General features: G+C 31.2%; 1 protein-coding gene across 1 annotated transcript in view; it reads right to left on the bottom strand.

Annotated features, from left to right (window-relative positions):
- The window catches only part of LOC109618431 (uncharacterized), a 42,482-nt gene that overhangs the window by 9,644 nt on the left and 13,328 nt on the right, over positions 1-19,510 (bottom strand). The window contains exon 2 of the mRNA XM_066081230.1: positions 1,138-1,319. The gene's annotated coding sequence lies outside the window, so the exon portion shown is untranslated. The remainder of the gene's footprint in view (positions 1-1,137; positions 1,320-19,510) is intronic.

The following is a 19,510-nucleotide window of genomic DNA, read 5'->3' as shown; positions in this document are numbered from 1 at the left end:
GCAATATCACAATTTGTATCATGAACACTAGATTTCACCTGTGCACACACAGGTGAATTGAGTTAAACAGAATTTGAAAAAGGTGAAAATTTATATTTTTTTCCATAACCATGCCTTTTCTTCGAGTCTTTCTCATGAAAAGATTTTTTCCATTAGCCTTTATAGGCAAAGATGGTGGAACTCTTAGAATGCTCCTCCCCTGGGTTGGACGGTTTTTAAACCCGGAACTCTGAGAGTGCTCCTCCCCTGGGTAAGATGGTTTTCACACCCGGAACACTGCGAGTGCTCTCCCCTGGGTTAGATAGTTTTCACACCCGGAACTCGGAGAGTGCTCCTCCCCAGGGTTAAATGGTTTTCACACCCGGAACTCAGAGAGTGCTCCTCCCCTGGGTTGGACGGTTTTCACACCCGGAACTCTGAGGGCGCTCCTCCCCTGGGTTGGACGGTTTTCACACCCGGAACTCAGAGAGTGCTCCTCCACTGGGTTGGACGGTTTTCACACCCGGAACTCTGAAGGCGCTCTCCCTCGGTTGGAAGGTTTTCACGACCGGAACTCAGAGAGTGCTCCTCCCCTGGGTTGGACGGTTTTCACACCCAGAACTCTGATTTAATTTATGATTTATGAGTAATATATGATTGGGTTCAACCAATGTTTTGCTTTCGGTATGCATTTGTAACTGCATAAGAAAGTTGATTAAATTCACTCTCAAAATTAAGTTTCTAATGGGTAAATTAAGTTTTATACCATGTTTATATCATAAAAACCAGTTATTTACCGATATATAGATATTAAAGTACAGAAATTCAAGTCCATATTTTTTATAAAGTAGAAAACAAGAAAGAAAAATATTGTTATGCATTATTTCAAGGTTTTTCATATACAAGTATTAGTTGCATATCAACTAATAGGTGTTTCCAGATTTGTATATCTGCTATGCTACCTGTATAATATGTTAGCTTTGAAATGTTAAACAAAGTTTACATGAAAGCGAATTTCTTTCTTTTTTCTACAAAAATATGTTTGATTTATTTTTATAAAGGCAATTCTTTCGTATTTCTACATACATTGACCATTCATTGAAAAAGAAAAATATAAATCACACAATCCATACACAAAATTAATGATTATATACTTACTAGCAACCAAATGGGTATAGTTATTGACCAATATACTTTTATTTTTTCTTAAATAGTATAAGGTCGTTTCAATATCACATGATTTTTCCCTGAAAATCCTCTCCACATTGTTCCACGACGGATAAACGGAAAAGACGATTAAGCCACATAATACCCCAAAACTCAGAAATAGGACTAGGTTTCTGAAAAAAAAGAAAAAAGAAATTCAGCGGTATGCAAATAAAATGTTTTTATTTTAATTGCTCAAGGCTTTCTCTACAAAGTTGACTGTCATCAAGCATTCTGAGAGTATTGCATAAGCAATACACGTCCCCTACCGGTTTGTGGAAATTGTGAAAACAATGCACTGTTATGCAGAATATCGAACCCGAACATTAAAAAATTGGAATATATAAAATTAATTTTCTCGAAAATATGTCAACCATATGCTACAAAAGTGTAAACTTGATCTGTAGTTTGACATTTTGAAGCTGTTCAGCAAATTTTATATTATTCCTCAAATGCATAAAGAAAAAAAGTGTGGAAAACTGAAGTGGGACAGACAGACGGACAGACAGACGGACGGACGGACTGACGGACGCAGAGGAAAGCTATAGTCCCCTCCGGTGAAAACCGATAGGGGACTAATTATTATAACACTTTCCTATTCGTCTCGACTAGATTTGGTACTAGTACATGTATACACATTTATATTCCAAAATGCCATTGTTTTAAAGATAATAATCTTTGATTATTGGTTATTCAAGTAGAGATTGACGACGTTTCATTAAAGAATCAACGTTATAATTACAAAAAAGTTAAATCTATTGACATTGTCAGACGAGCTAACAATTTATTGTGAAAACAGAATAGATTGTTTTTTTATTCAATTTTAGAAAATTCAACGTTTTTTGTGTTTCTTGCAAAAAAGTAAATAATATATATTAGCCATCATAGTTGTTGCTGTTTTTTTTATATATAAATATGTATTTTTAAATGCCTGAAAAAAAAATCATTATTGTATGTGTTGCAGAGTTTGTTAATGGTAAACAAATTCGAGTTATCGGAACTTGAATTTAACATTGCGACTCTGATAACACTAGATAAAAAAAAAGTTTTGATGAATATTCACAATAAACAAATACAATGGTAAGAAAAAGTAGCATGATTATTTGTTGAAGTTTTACATAGAAAGTTTATACACAGAGGTTTATTGTATATATTTGACTAATAAATATATCTCCTGCTACCAAATCAATGTTAACATTAATACAGTGCAAAACCTATTTAGTATTATTAATGCGTAATACTATACTATTAATGTGCACTGTAAAGAGTTGTTGACAGTATGTCAACATAATACATTGTTATACCCCTGTATATCTGTTGATCTGTCGGACCGGCTCGCAAACTGTTGCCTGCGGCCTTTGGCCTTGGGCAACAGTTTGCTAGCCGGTCAGACAGATCAACTGTTGCCCTCGACCCCAGTCAACAACTGTATAATGTCAAATACATAAAAATTATTATTTCTGTTGAAATCTATCCTATTGAATGTTCACAAGGTAAAATTGCTATTTTTTATAGTTGAGTCGTTATCAAAACATGCAGTATTTTGCGTCAGTGTCAATTTAAAGGGGAAAAATAATGTATCGGGGGGTATATGCAGTACCATTGGATTTTAGAAACCTTAAACTTTATTGTTGAACAAATAAATTGACAATATTTTGCTGCTTAGAATATAAAATAATATTATTTTTATGACAGATTAGAGAATTTATGTTGTCTTAAATAATATAGATGTTTTACTTAAATTATCACCGTTAATTAAAAAAACAACATTTATATTTTTTTTTTTTTTTTTTTTTTTTTTTATTGGGTTTTTCATTTCACAACACATGTACATATGTAACACAATACTGATTGTAACATTTTTATAAACATATTACATAGTCTTTATACTATTTCTACTTAATAGTACAGTTTTATATATTTCATATGAAGTGAAGCTGATTTTGAGAGAGAGAGAGAGAGAGAGAGAGAGAGAGAGAGAGAGAGAGATAGAGATTATGCAGGTGGATTACAATACAAGTATAGACTATGCTATACTGGAAACAAATGAAATGATATGAGTGTTCACATCAATCAAAAAAAAACAAACTTATCTCTATAACTACAATTTTTCACAGATATTCTGCCAGTGGCTTTCGTATTCCTTATAATTACATCTTTTCAACAGCAAATATTTTTCAGTTAAGATTCTTTCTGTTATGACCTTTTTCAAGGCATGTATATTTGGTGTCGGATTACTTTTATATTTACATGAAAAAATATATTGCTTCACAATAAGAGCTATCAGGTTAAAAAATTTATAACTTTCTTTATTTTTGTATTTTCCAAAAAGAACTGATTGAATATCAGATGTAATCGAGATTTCAAACTGTGTAAAAATCCACTCTTCAACATCACACCACAATTCTTTTACTATATTACATTCATAAAATAAATGACCAATACTTTCTTCATCTTTTTTACAAAAGGTGCAAACAGCAGATTCTGCTTTTTTTATATTAAAAAGATATTTATTTGTAGGGACAATCCTATGAAGTATTTGATATTGCAGCCAATGTAGTTTTGATTCCTGTGTACACTTAAAAGGGAGTTCAAAAATTCTACTCCAAGAAGTTTGTGAATAGTTATAACCCTTTTCTCTCCATTTTGATATCGATGTACATATTTCTCTTTTTTTGTCTAATAGTATGTTGTACATGGGTTTACAACCTTTACAAGTATTAATAAACAATAGAATATGATTAGGGACAATTGGTCCATATTGTAATGTGTTCTGTAGGTTTGGTAAGTGTATATCTTGTATATGTAGTCTGGTTGTAACTGCAGTTCTTAAACTTGCATACTCTATGAAATTTGTCTTTGGATTAATGTGTTTCAATTCATCAAAGTTTCTAAATGTTCCATCTATATTAAGCAGATCACTAACAAAAATAAATCCTTTATTAACATAACTTTTGATAAATATTGATTTATTGTCTATGGTGATTTGGGGATTGTGCCATATATTATCATTTATAATTTGGGGTCTACTAAGTGGCGTTTGTTCAATTATTTTTAACCAGCTGAGGAGCACTTCTTTCCAAAAAGAATTTTCTAATTTTTTACATAGAAGGTACGAATAATTAGGACCATTTCTCCATATTTCAGAGATACTAATTTTCAAAATTGATTCTAAAAGCTTTACCCATTTTGTATCAGTTTTAATTAGCCTTCTCATCCAAGTAGCTTTGAGTGCTGTGATAAAATTTCCATAATCAACCATTTTGAGACCCCCATGATTATAATCTTGTATAATTGTACTTTTCTTTACTTTACTTTACTTTATGAACTTTACAGCCCCATAGGAAATGAAAAATATCATGTTCAAAAGTTTTTAGGTGTTCAGTTTTTGGGTTGGGTAATGCTAGTATCAAATGATTTAGCTTTGGTATTATTAGTGTCTTGATTAACATTTATATTTTAATTTCCGCTATGCAAATTAAGACTAACGTTTGCTCAAAATAAAAAAAAATCCACTGATGATGATAAAAAAAACATCTATAATGATTGTTTATGATAGACTTTCAATGGTTGTGGTTTTTTTGTCACTTTCAAAAAAGTAGGTCAATGACTTACTTTTTGAGTTAATGGCCATTGAATATTTTTTGAAAGGACTATGTCCGGTATGGTCAAATATCTGCCCCCAATTTTAACCAATTTTTAAATAGTATCGTATAAAAATCAAATCTTCATAAATTATTGTACGGTGGACGCCTATCACTAAAATCATGTTTTTAGTCATCATTTCTCATTCGCTATTTATCTATGACGTCAACTAAATGACCTTATTCCCGCAAATTTGTAAACAATTGAAAATATTTTCATTTTTGCTATATATTTTGCATTTGGAAGTATAGAGCACAAGTCTGCTCAAGTACGATTTTGACATGTTTTTCCTGTGATAATTATACACTTTATACTAAAAAATGGTACTTAAGCAAGCCTACGCTCGATGTCTCTCATTCGAAAAACCATCGGAAAACACCATTATTTCGCTAAAAACATCAATTTATCAAAATTAGGCAATCTTCATGACGTTATTTCTAAATTATGACGTCACTGTGGTGATAATCTTTTGCACCCTTATGTTTAATATGATTCTAGTTAACTATCTTCCACCTTATTTTTAAAGCTCTTTTATAAAACTTTAATGGGGGGAGGGGGGCAAAAAATGCATAAAACTGCACATAATCCTTTACGAAAACTCTCTACATATTTTACACTAAGATTGAGATTTTCTTAATTGTGTAAATAAACAAAATTGCTTAACTTTTTAAAAAATGAAATATAGTTTATGAATGGCGGAGGCACTAAATAAATACAAAACATTAAGTTTTCATTCACAATTATTATAAATATTTTAGTCCGAATTTCCTGTATCAGTGTTTAAATTCCTACCCATTTTTGATTCAATTTTACTAAAAAAAAGAATGATGATAATACTATAACATTTATACTATGAAAGCAATATGAGCTGTATTTTTATCAATATTTTGCAATTTTTTTTCTGCAAAAACCTGCTAGTGTGCTAAGATTGCATGTAACTTAAACTTTAATGATTAATAAAATTTGAAAAAAAGCATTAATCTTTGTAATAAGAAAGCTTTCTCTTGTAGGGAATATATAGCATTTAATTTTTGTACAGGACGACAATGATTTAAGTGGGATGTGCGGCCATCTTGTACATTTTAGGATAAGAATGTAAACATTTCTTGAACTGGCTTGTCTCTGCCCGAAACTGACCAAAACTGTTGCCAAAAGATATAAAAGCAATGAATATGACATTCTACATGTTGTTTTGTATGCAAATTATGCATCCAAGAACAGGACAATGCCTTCTTAATCACTTAAAACAGCTGTCGAACTGCATAGCTAGAGACTTATTTTATTTTTTAGAATTAGAAAATTTCAGGCTATACTTAAAACTCCCGTTTCTATGGAGACACATTGGCGTTATATTTTCATCGATAAAAAATGCCAATTCAAAACAATCTGGACTGAATGTGACAGAAAACTCCATACCAGTTCCAATTTTTTTTAGTTCTATGAGTTTTAATTAAATTTAATTCTTTTTAGAAGTAGGATAGGGGTCCAAAATATTAATTCCCGTAAAGAAAAAATATACATATATTTTTTAATAAAAATATCTAATGTGCCTCCATAGAAACAGACACAAATATCTCGTGCAAATTAATGGTTTTTGAGACTCATTTCAAGAATGGGGTACCCTCTTTTGAGACAAAGTACCAACTTAAATAAGCAAACTTTTACCTTTTTCGCAACATATGGTTGTAGAGTAGACACTAATTAACTCCTTTCATATTTTTAAATCTTGAATTAAAGTCTGTAGCAGCGCAGTTCAAAGTGATTTAAAAATACATTGTCCTGCCCTTGTATGCTTAACTTTTGCTTCTTTTGACAGCAGTTTTAGTAAGTTTTAGACAGAAACAAGCCAGTTCAAGAAATGTTAAAATTTTTCTTCTCAAATGTACATCCCTTTTCATTTTGCTTCAATAAAGACTTCTTAAAAACCTTGTCCCACAAAACTAAGGCTGACAGAAATTGAAAACATGCTATTTTTTGTCATCTTAGTAGAAAATAACATTTTCGTAAAAAAAAAAATTCAGCATGAAAATTACATCTCATATTGCCTTAAAGAGGTTCGCTCTTTAGTTTTGGGTAGCCATTTAGGGTCACCTCTAGTCTAAAAATTCTGCATCACATACTAATTCTAGTAGTATATTTAATGAATAAAATTAGTTTTTTTAAAATTACATTTTTACAGAGTTTAGGAAGGACTATATTTGTGGCAGAAGGTTTTCAAGAAGGAAATGAACAATTTTCATAACTCACAAGTTTTGGAGTACTGTTACTGTAGCTTCGTAATTTTCAGCGCAGACAAAACTTCTAGATAGTTTGTGTATTATGATATATTTATGATGTTCTAAAAAAACATATTCAAACAATATTTTGATATTTCTAGCATATTCAACTTATATTTCATAGAAGTTATGAAAAAATTAACTCAAATGTTGGCCTAAAATCGGCTTATTTCATGCTATATCTAAAACATTTTTAGACGTGACCCCCTACTTTTTTACTTTTAAATGAGACATTAAAGGGACTTGAACACGATTTGACTTAAAATTTTCAAATTTTATTTTTCAATTTTCAATGTTTATACTGATAAATAAGGAAGTTTTAAATGCTATGTCAAAAGAACAAGGGACGTTACTGGCCGCAATTTGCCGTGTTTCAAATATGCACAGCATCAAACATTTTAAAAAGCCTTGAATTTATCAAATCCAATGGTATATAACTTATATATGTGACTTAAACATATATATCATGATATGTATACTGAAAACTGTGTCATTTTTACCAAGACGTCGAAATTTTAATTCTACCTGTGTTGTAAAACAAACCGGTATCTGTGCATGAGTTTCGGGCTTGTGAACCGCAGATAACAAGTTTAAATTTGCTTGCGTTTCATATCAATTTCATTGAACTTTTGAAATTATAAGTGTTTAAATACAAAATTGTATATATTTTCGCCTATATGACTTACATGTATATACTTCTGATGCATTATGCCACATTGCATCTTTTCTAAACAACAAAATTTCTGTTGATTTGAGACACTATTCCAAGGTGTAGTGAGTCAGTCACATGTAAATACAAGTACCTTACGGCTTCCATTGGTTATTCACTAAATAACAGGAAGGAAAAGCTTTCATAATCTTTCTGATAACAAGTCTTAATTTTAAATGCATGAACAATGAACTCGAAGAAGGTAGGGGAAAAGGGAGAGGGGGGTCTTCGACTCTCTGAAAGTTTGAAAAGCAATCTCAATTAAACAATATCATTGGATGAAAAAGAAATGGAAATGGGAATGATTGGACTGGACTTGAAAGATGTTAAAAACAAATTGGATCTGTTCATGTTTCACAATATTGTTCGAACCCAAATCTACACTCAGAGAGAGAGAGAGAGAGAGAGAGAGAGAGAGAGAGAGAGAGAGAGAGATACACTCAGAGAGAGAGAGAGAGAGAGAGAGGGTGTGTTTTACACGTGTAGTTTTCTGCTTAAACAACGTAGTATGTAAACAAATCAACTTTCACACATAGAGTATGTAAGAATCATATTATACATTAAAAACACTATACAATACTTTATTGTCAAACATATTTCTATTTTCTTCAGGCTTGAAAAACTTTATCACGGAAAGAGCACGTGGTGCAGCTCGCGGGCTGATTTGATCGACAGGTGTAGTACGTGGACTGAAACTGCTTTGTTGGATTCTATTACAATGTCCATTACTTTAAACGATAACATATTAGTGAATTACAAATGAAATATCTCTCTCTTTCTCTCTCTCTCTCTCTCTCTCTCTCTCTCTCTTCAAATAAAAGATGTCTGAACAAAATATTTAAAGTGTCCGATAGAGATGAAGTGTCAAAAATTTTAAGACAAGATCACGGAAGAGTTTTATTTAAATGTTTAAATTGTCTGATAAAGATGAAGTCGAAAATTTTAAGACAAGATCATGGAAGGAACTCTATCTAAGTGTTTAAAATGTCTGATAAAGATAGAGTCAAAAACCTTAAGACAAGTTCATGGAAGGAACTTTATCTAAACGTTTAAAGTGTCTTATAAAGATTAAGCCAAAAACTTTAAGACAAAATCACGGAAGGAACTTTATATACCGATCCACTGATTCTACGATTCCTTCTATAAAAACGAATATACCACATGCACAGTGTAGGAACGGAAGTGAACAGTTATGGGCAGCGCTGTTTGTCGAAGAAAATAAACAAATAGAAGAGGTAGCTTTGCGAACAGTCGAAGATTTTAATCAAACGAATTGATAAATGGATGTAAAAAAAAAAAACAAAAAAAAAAAAGACTTCCTTTTCAATTCAATACGTTATGGTAATAAACTGGCACAAGTATAAACAGTTGTATTCCTTTTGCAACATGATTTTCAATGAACTTTTTGACAATCAATATCCAAGGTCACATTCCAAAATTCAAATGATTATTTTGTACGAAATACAATCATTAATATATTACGACTGAATAGGGGACATGTGAAGGTAGATAATTTGATATCATTGCAAATAAAAGTAGAAAAAATCCTCAGATTATATCATGAGTTGTAATTATTTCATACAGTTAACTGTACGCGTAACGCAATTTTAAGCATGTATTTAGAATTTTACTGTACGCGTAGTTCTATAATTAAGCATTGGTTTGTAATGGTAAGTTAACTCAATAGAATGACCATTGTATGAATGAACTCATCAGTTCAAAAAATTTCAATAATGAAAACAGATATTTTTGCTGCAGTTTTTTGTAATTAATAGTTTTTAATCGACATTGCACATCCTTTTACATAGCTGCCATATGCACACGAGAGCTATTTTGAAAACAACTATATAGGTTTTGGATTAATGAGATTTAAAAGCAGAGTTCTAGTACAAGTATTTGGATTCAACTATTTATATTAACAAGTGGAACTAGAAACTTTATCTATAATATACTTACAGTATACGCAATTGATATCAAAACCTTCTAGGTTATGGAACTTGTGCCCAATCCCAATTGTGTTTTTGTACAATAAAAATATGTTCAAATCATCAAAACCTTTAATATAAAAACTAGACTTTGACCCGTGCGTTTACGGGACCATGTTGTCATTGCATATGAAATCGGACATTAACGTATTGTTGGCATTTACATTACCAAGCTTTAAGCCTACAATAATACTATTGATTTCACTACACTCTGCTTAGTAAGAACAATCTAAATGTTACTCCGGACAGGCCTTCGCCACAGTTAAAACGCCTCCCATATACCTGTAATGTAGCAAAAAATTGCAGAATCACTCCAAAACGATTTTTGAGAAAATTAATGAAGCTGCATTGAACCTAACAGTCAAATTATTCATAACTAACCATTTTGAGGCTGTAAATACCTTTCATCTAAAACTTTATTTATATTAATGAAGAATTCAACACTTTTTCACCAACGTTTTTTACTCGCTTCGAATCTACACACCATGTTGACATTCGGAACTCTCGGGATTTTTCACATTAAATGCACTCAGAGTTTTCTCCCGTATTTCCTTTGATGAACAGAATTCGTTTGAGTTTATCCATGCAAATGTGATATTGTGGAAACATAAAGTAAAGAGCCTCCCATGATTTAGCGTAAATGTAATGCGCATGCGCAAGATTGTAAAATCCAGATGATTTCCGGATTTTTAAAAGGAATTTTCGTTGATTATGAATTAGCGAAGCCTGATTGGGTAGATATAAAAACAAATTGGTAATCTTCAAGTACCAATGATGTTTAAAATATACAAAACAAAAGACAGTTCTATTCCGATTTCTCGGTATTAAAGCCCAAAAACTCGAGTCTATTATTTTGATATAGTAATATAGATAACAAGCGCGGGAATAACATTTAGCCTAATAAATTAATGGGCTATGTTTTTTTGTAAACATTTGTGTCCGATTTTTTTTTTATTTTTTTTTTTAGCCTTTTTTTTTTTAAAAACGAGTCTTACAAAACGTAATTTCAGTCAACAGAAATATTATAGCTCATTGTAATGTTCGAAGCTACGCAAACAGATGTTCATCTGCAAATCAGACCTACCCGTACATACTTATAAGAGCTACGCGTACAGTGAGCATTATCGAGGCATGGTAAAAAAAAAAAAACCCACCCACCCAACCCCCCCCCCCAAAAAAAAACAAACAAAAAAAAACCCAAAAAACCCTTCAAATTCAAAGAATGCATTGCCTCCTTCATATAGGTAGTTTTTTAATCTGAAAGATATCGTATTGGGAAAATATTTTCAAAACGAGAAACAACATGTTTTGTGAAAGAAATGAGAAACACTTCTCTAGAAATTTTGATTCGATTTCTTATTGAATGTTTGTTCTTGAATCCTTCATTTTTTTTTTTTACATACATATGTATACACCGGGTGTTACACGTTGTTGAGCCGTGTCGTACGTGTTCGTAAGCTGTACTGTATGCATGATTTAAGAATCAGTGAAACAGCATTTAGGGCTAACAGAATAGTAACTTATCAATTTTAAATGCATTCCACTAATCAGCTTCTCACTCAGCGTCGATAGCGTTGTCGATAACAATAGATAAAAACGTTACTGAAGTCAGTAAGATATCATTTTTCGTATTCATTTTCTAAAAAATTCATATTGTTCACACGTGACAACCAACACCATTTTAAGTGTATGAATAAATTATGAAATCATGAGCCGGCACGTAATCTATAAAAGTGGTTGTCGCATGTGAAAGTATCTAATTTTAACGAAAACTACTCATAAAACATCATATTGTAACGCATTTACACGAGCATTCCATGTTTAGCGCACATTAGTGATGTCATAATGAAAAATGACGTCATTTTAGTGCCTGTAGGATATTTCGCTAATAACATAATTAGTATAATGCACAACTTCAATGACGCAGACAAAGACGTTGAAAGTATCGTAAATTTTGAGGCCAAATAATGCCAATACTGTATCTTGTTCTTTAAAAGTTAAATATAAAGTTATAAGCAAGATACAGAGTTCATAATTTTTAGTTTTGTAAACAAAGCTCGAATTTTGTCATTTCTTACATATATGTTGTATTGGTTTAAGTTTCAATCAAATGTATCTTTTTTTTTGTTGATACTAGTATTTATGAAGATATTGAGTTATTCTATATTGTTTTTTACATGCCATTTTGCTAAGAAATGGCAAATCTCTACATTACGTATTTTGCAAACAACTATAAGACTCAAGCTTTGTTTACATAACAACCAATTCTTACCTCTGTATCTCGCTTGTAACTTGACTTTTACATTCAATATTTTGGTCAATCATTTACATTGCACCAGTAAACCATTTTATAAAAAAAATAAAAATAAAAATAAAATGTTTAATCTCAAACCGTGTCCAAGTTACTTTAAATGTATGTCTATTTGCATGCACAGTTTAGGAAAGATGATATTACTATAATTTTTTTTTGATTTTCGTTATAATTTGGTTACTCCAAAATTTTGTAACATCTGTTGTGTTCATTATGTACTGGCTTTTGAAGCCACCAGTAAAGCAAGAATTTTTAAATGTTGACTTAGATTTTACTTTTATAGTCACTACATGTGTTCAACCGCATACTGTATTAAAATCATAACTAAAAATTAGTTCAAACCATAAATATTTGTTTGACTTCTTCAAATTATCAATTTCCGTGTCAAATTTTAGCAAACATTTTCAGAAAAGTATCATTTCTGTTTGAGGGCCTATATTTCCAAAAAAAATGGCATTTGACATGGGTCACAAAAAATAAACACTTCAGGTCCCAATCTTTATATCCAAGTGGTTTTCGGATAATTGACATTACTTTTATTTCAGGTGCCAACCTTCTTAAACTAAGTATATTGACCTTACTCTGCTGGTATAAAATTTATATAAGTTCAATTATAAAAGTTTGAGATGTTCTGGTTTTTTTATCGTTTTTAAGCATTTTTCAATATTTTTGTAGTCTAGCTGTAGCATTATCTAAATGAAAAAGTGAGATTAAACCAACAGAATATATGCAAGATTATGTTTACTAACAAATAAAATAAAATCTTAACTTAAAATAATATAGTACTACCAAAAAAATTCAGTGAAACACAAAATCTGAAAAAAATTTAATTCGAATATTCTCTGTTTTGCAGAAAGCATAACATGCTTAAAGCCTAATTCCATATCATAGTAAAAAAAACATTGAATGTTATGTCAATACTTATTTATTTCATAAATACTTTTTTGTGTTTGGAATATTTTACTCGCGACATTAAACATTATAAAAATACGAATTTGAGAACTCAAACCCTGAGTAAACAACGTCCGTAACAAGTTCTCTTTTATAAACAATGAATTTGATGAGATATATGTTCGTTTAAAAATATTGTCATTGGTGTAACAAGACAAATTATCAAAATATATCTTAAAATACATCAAGTAAATGATATTTTACGAAAGTTGAAAATTTCCAGATCACAGTGACATAATTCACTGCTGCTAGAAAGATAAATGTATAAGTGATGACATCATTTTGAGAGAAATTATTACAGAAAATGTTAGTATGCTCAGAAAAATACAATGCAAACTGTGTCAGTGGGTTAACCCTCTCTAGGGTTTTCTATTATGAAAGAACAAAAAAGTTCTTCACATTAATGATGAATGTTTATCACATTATATGATAGATTATGTGACTTTGTGTAGTGTCTGTTCTCTTGGGTCATACTTCTACAATCTGAAAAGGGGGAGGGTTACTACATTGACATTTTTTAAAATGCAGAAACAAATTCCCTGGCAAATTTGTTACAACATTGACATTTTTTATACATTAACGAATTTCCATCGGACAAGCCTCTGGGGTTAGTTTCTGTCTCGTATTTGATGTTAGATCTATTCCACTCACATCCATTAGAAAAGCGTCTATAAATACTATCATAATGTTAGATGGCGGTGGTTATCGCAAATGCTTTTTGTATGGACATATCAAAGACGAAAAAAACTATATCGTGTTGGATTAATTCGATAATTTAAAGGGGTTACAATTACAATTTGGTCGCGGATCTAGTATCATCCAACCAGTCTTCTTAATCAAACTCATTGTGCGATTATAATAATCGTTTAATACATTCTTAGATTTCTACAGAATGGAAAACATTTAAGATATGAAAAAACTTGTTTTTGTATCAACAATTATAATCAGTTAAGGATAACGTTTACTCTAAAATCTTTAGTCATCAAATTCAGTTTGCTGTAAACATGATTATTGACAGAATAAATACAGTGAATATTTGATCTACCAGTCTGAATTAAAATGAAAAAAATGTAGAACATGTCACCACCCTTTGCAAAAAAGAAAATGTATTTTTCGAATAGCTATGGAGTAACAGAAAAAATATTTTGTCCAAATCGTTCGAGTATATTGTACAATACAAAAGCAGTCTTTTAGAAACCTTAATTTAATATATTCTCATCATTATTAGTCAATCAGATTTTTCAAATAACATGCATGTATAGCAAAGCAAAATATACAATTGTATGCAGAAGTTAGATATTACAAAATTATACAAAATATGATAGTACAAGGGTTGATCCAAAAGTAATGTCACACTATCCACCGCGCTTCTCACTGACCCTGTATTGTAGAAAATGACACATCAAAATTTTCCTTATCAAAAATTTAATTCGTATGAATTTTTAAAATAAATTTCGTTGAACACTACTCAGGGGCGAAAAAAAATCCACTAATAGGAACGAAAAACTACTTATTCGAATTCTACATTGTAGCCCCACTATTGTGATGCTATTTTTCACTTTCAAATAACTAGGTCAATGACCTACTTTTTCTGCTGGTGACCTCTGAATGTTTTTTGAAAAAAATTGTCAAAATTGTCCACCATTTTCAAGGTTTTCTTTATTTCGTAATTATTAGAAATAATAAAACAATTTGTAGGTTGGGAAATGATAAAATACGAGTAGCTTTACTAATTTTATATTTGACAAAAGCGTTTAAGCTCATATTTTAAGTTTAATTTCGTCCGAATTTCCTCTATCAATTTCCAAAATTATACCCATTTTTGACCGAGTTTTACAAAAAACTGACTAATAGGAGCTCCAAACCATTGATTGCCTTAAACTGTTTTTGTTGACATTAACATTATATAAAGTCAATGATCAAAATTTCGAGATATTTTATCTTGAATCGATTTTATGTATTTTAAAGATGTTTCCAATCGCGTGCCAGCCGGTGATATAAATTTATAGACGAGTAAAAACAACCATAAAATATGTAAAATGATATGAAAAAACATATAGAAACTAAACTTTTGCAATTACATTGCAACAAAAAAAATTTTAAGAGAAAAAAAGAAAATGAAAAAATTTGATCGAATTTCCTCTGTTTTGATATTAATCTACCTTTGTCGGAGCATATATTCCTCAAATAAACAAATCATGGATATCAATATCGATATTTGTTAATAACGTTGTTATTTTGTGTTTTTACAACAACTTTGGACTTCAGATATTGAACTTTGTAAAAATATTTTTTGAAATCTCAAACCCTGAGTAAACGTAATCCTGAACAAGATATTGATGTTTATAGCATGATAGATATGTGACATTGCCGCGTCGTAAATTTACGCCTTTTTAAGGTTTGTATATATGAATAAATTACATGCTTCAAAATTTGAAATTGCCCCAAACAACACAATATTTTAAAACAGATGCGTTTAATGAGAATAACGAAAATGGTGAAAACTTGAACCATTTCATTTAAAATTGTTTGCTTTTAGTGCTTAGTTTTATTTACATCCACATTTTCAATTATCTTTATTAGATATTTTTAATTTTTTACAAATTATTCACAAGTGTTCAATTAATGAAGAACTTTTGTTCGCCATTTCCCCGTTTGTCTGAAAAAAGCATTGTCAGAATTTAACACACATACAAAAACAAAAGAGGTCACCCCATGTATCATTTTGTATTTTGAGAATTTGCATATTTTGTTTTATGGAGTTTGCCAGGGTTATGGAGAGAGGCAGAAAAAGCTGCTGATGAAAATAAATTGGCTTGCACGGAAGATACTTGCATTCCTTTGTCTACACTCCTGTAAAATTACGCAATATATTATCGTTGTCGAGCAATGTTATTTTTATCTTTGGACATTTGCTTATTTTGAATTCTTTTAATGGGTTAAAAAGTGCACATAGATCACTTTAATACTACGTCAAATATGCATCGTATTTATAAAACACTGATTTGCAATGGCAATGCCATCAAACAATATGTCCGCCATAACATTTCTACATAAGATGTATATTTCTCAAATAAAACAAACAGTCCTATCAAACACTTGCTTACAGCATCGCTATTGAGTGTACTTGTAATTTTTCATTTTACATGTAGAATTTTATAGTTAAAAATTATGATTATGTGAATCAAAATGAATTTACCATTGAAAAAATGGAATATAAGTACCTTGATTTTCCATTCATATTAATCCAAAATGAGCATCCCAAGTCAAAGAAACGCCTCCTGTTTCTAATGATATTCATCGTAATAGTTATCCAACTTTTGAACCACGAATCTTCACCAAATTCATATGTTAAATGTCCTCAAGTTATAGGGATATATCACTTAGAGACATCGCATTAAAATGAACGCATTATCATAAAAAATGAATAAAGAAAACTCGTTGCAGGCGCATGCACCCTAATCAAAAAAAGTGTAATTTATGCAATTATAATTATATTGATTTTTCCTAGGCTTTAACTGCTCTTATAGTAGAACAGTTCATTTTATGACGTGATTTTATTATATCTTTTCTCAGAATTTGAGTTTTCACATTTCAAACCATAAACTTATCTTTTGTCGAGTTCAGTGCGATGTAATGTTATAGGAAATTATTTTGTTTACGGAACTCCAGTCTTGCCATCGTATCTGTTTTCCTGTAGTTTTGCGCCTCATCATGCAGGGATTGCCATGACATGACAGTGAGACTTAAATTCTCCAAATTTCATAAATAATTCATTTTTTTTTTACATTCAAAGTACAGACGTATGATTGATAACATCACATTGATAACAAATTAGCATGAACAAATTATTTGATATGCAGTCGTAGTTAAGCTTGTTTCGATCAAATAAAAGCTACAAGTACAAAATTACAAACAGAACTTGTATGACGTATTAGGTTTAAATATTTCACAATTATTTTAAGAATGAAAATTTGTATCTTAATGGCTTCCACTGCTTGCCCAGTGCATTATCAGTTAAGTAAGCATATGGATAGAAACCAGCTACGGTTATAATAATATACAGGACTAAAAATTTGAACTGATTCCATGTTGCTTAAAATAGAAAACAAACTAACATAAAAAAATAGAAAGTATATATTTTTACTTTGCTCGAATTTTTCCGTTTTATGAGGAGTTTAGGGCGGATCTGCTTAACTGTTTAATGTTTTGTTTGTATAGACCCCTTAACGGTGTGTTCTCCGAACGCCTACTCCTCAATTAAAAATAATAATTGGTCAAGGCAATTATGGGGCCCTCTAAGGGGACACAGGTAGACTTTACCTGTATATACTTTGGGAGGTAGTCTGTCCTCCATGAGTTTCACTTTGTATAACTTTTCCTAACTCTATAACCTTTATATTAATATATGTTTACCTTTGACCAATTTATATGTATATTTTAATGTTATTTTTGTCCTCATGTACCATGTGCTTGAAATGGTTTTGAGCGAATAAATGAACTTGAACTTGAACTTGGGACACAGGTAGACTTTATCAGGTTTAAAAACAATGCTAAAAAATGTGTTTGTATTGCAGCAAGCCCGGATGATAACGTTGAAAAATTGTGCGATGTATTCCGAGAGTATTCCGAATGGAGAAAAGATGTAAACATTCCCCATTATAAATCTCCGTAAGGAATCTGTTTTTATTCCTGTGAATTTTTCCGAGTGAAAGATGATAATGTGTCAATGAAATTATCCCATTCAACTATTTCAATTGCACTTCTTTCACAGGTATGTGTATTTTAATTAAAAAATCGTCCAAATGTGCTGCATAAATATCTTGGGACAGACTATAGTTACTTATGGCAAACAGTACATGTTCACAAGTGGCTGTAAAGCTGTATTATAATAGCTCTCCGGGATTTTTTATCAACCAATTTCACAAAGTGAGTCTGTATTGAACCGACATTCAGGACGTCAAGCTAATATTCCGTAATAATTGCTTATAATTTTAAAAAATGCCAATTTTCACCTGCATGATAGGCTTTTTTCCCTACATATTGCTGACAATGCAAAATGAAACATTTTTAAAAATAATTTATACACATTTTAATTTCACGACAGTTAACCTTATCTTTGAAATTTTTATTTATATATTTTTAAAGGGCGCTTCTTATGTCTCATATTAATCAAAATCTCAAAACCAATATATGTCTTTATATTCTTTGTATCTCTTATCGATACCCTCCATATATTTTTACTCGGACATTTACCGGTCCAATGCTCACGATGGGATTTTGCCTATGACAACAGCAGTACTGCAACAAGTCGAGAAACATTCGCACTAATCTTTTGAAATCTCACATCAAACGCACGGTACTTACATCCTTAAATTCCGATAAAATTCATTAAATACTCTCCAAACTGAACTTTTATTCTGCAGCCACATTGACTTCTGACAGGGCCAGCCATTTTGAAGTCTTCGAGAAAGACTGATTCTGATTTGACTATCAGGAATATTAACCAATGAAATTGAGTTTAACATTTTCTATCACAATGGCCGGTCTGGTCAGAAGTCAATGTGGCTGCAGAATAAAAGTTCAGTTTGGAGAGTATTTAATGAATTTTATCGGAATTTAAGGTACCTGATTAGGCTGATATATGCCGATGTTAAAAGGTTAACACAATCATTTCGCTTAAATGTATGTGTCGATTTATTCATGTTGAATTACTAGTATTTCAGAATGAATAAATTCAAACGTTATAGCTATGTAATGTGCGAAAAAAACGCCACACTCAAATGGAAAGCAGAGAAGTTATTGATAAAAAAGAAAATATTTAGCGATTTTGGATTTATCGGCATCATGCAGCAGTGATTTGTAATAATGCGAGAAGAAACAAGCTAAAAACCCAGTAACACAAAGTCAAAGTCAGATGTTTATGATCCGCCCTTAAAGGTGGCAAGGCCGCAGGCCGCAGACAGATTCCACCGTCCACCATTCCGAGCACCAGTACCATTCACGCATATATACTGTTTTGTTTGTAAGAATCTTGGATTAAAGTTAATTGTTACTCCAACCTATGCTTGGTTGGTTCAGGGCCTATATTTACAGTGAACCTATGCTTGGTTCAGGGCCTATATTTACAGTGAATTCTTTGTCCAATCTGGCTCAAGTTGCTGTCTAAGTCTTATTGAAAATAGAGTTCTTTCAAAAGATGACTGGACAAATTAAAAGCCACCAAAAGTTCTTGTCGTCTGAACAGAACATCGATACTTGAGCTTCTACAGCAATCTAGAGAGAAAGTGCTTAAAAAGGAGTGTACACTACTTGACTTCTATGACGCAAAATGTGACTGACTATGTCAGCTTAACCTGACTCACACTCACAAGGGAGCAGTTTGATAACGTCCTCATTCACGTGAACAACATAAAACCCACAAAGACGAGCTTAATTTGTGTGTGTG

This window comes from Magallana gigas, chromosome 4 (genome assembly GCF_963853765.1).
Source record: "Magallana gigas chromosome 4, xbMagGiga1.1, whole genome shotgun sequence".
Lineage (NCBI taxonomy): Eukaryota > Metazoa > Mollusca > Bivalvia > Ostreida > Ostreidae > Magallana > Magallana gigas.
Note: the sequence above shows the minus strand (reverse complement) of the source record. Positions and strands in the feature narration are given on the sequence as shown.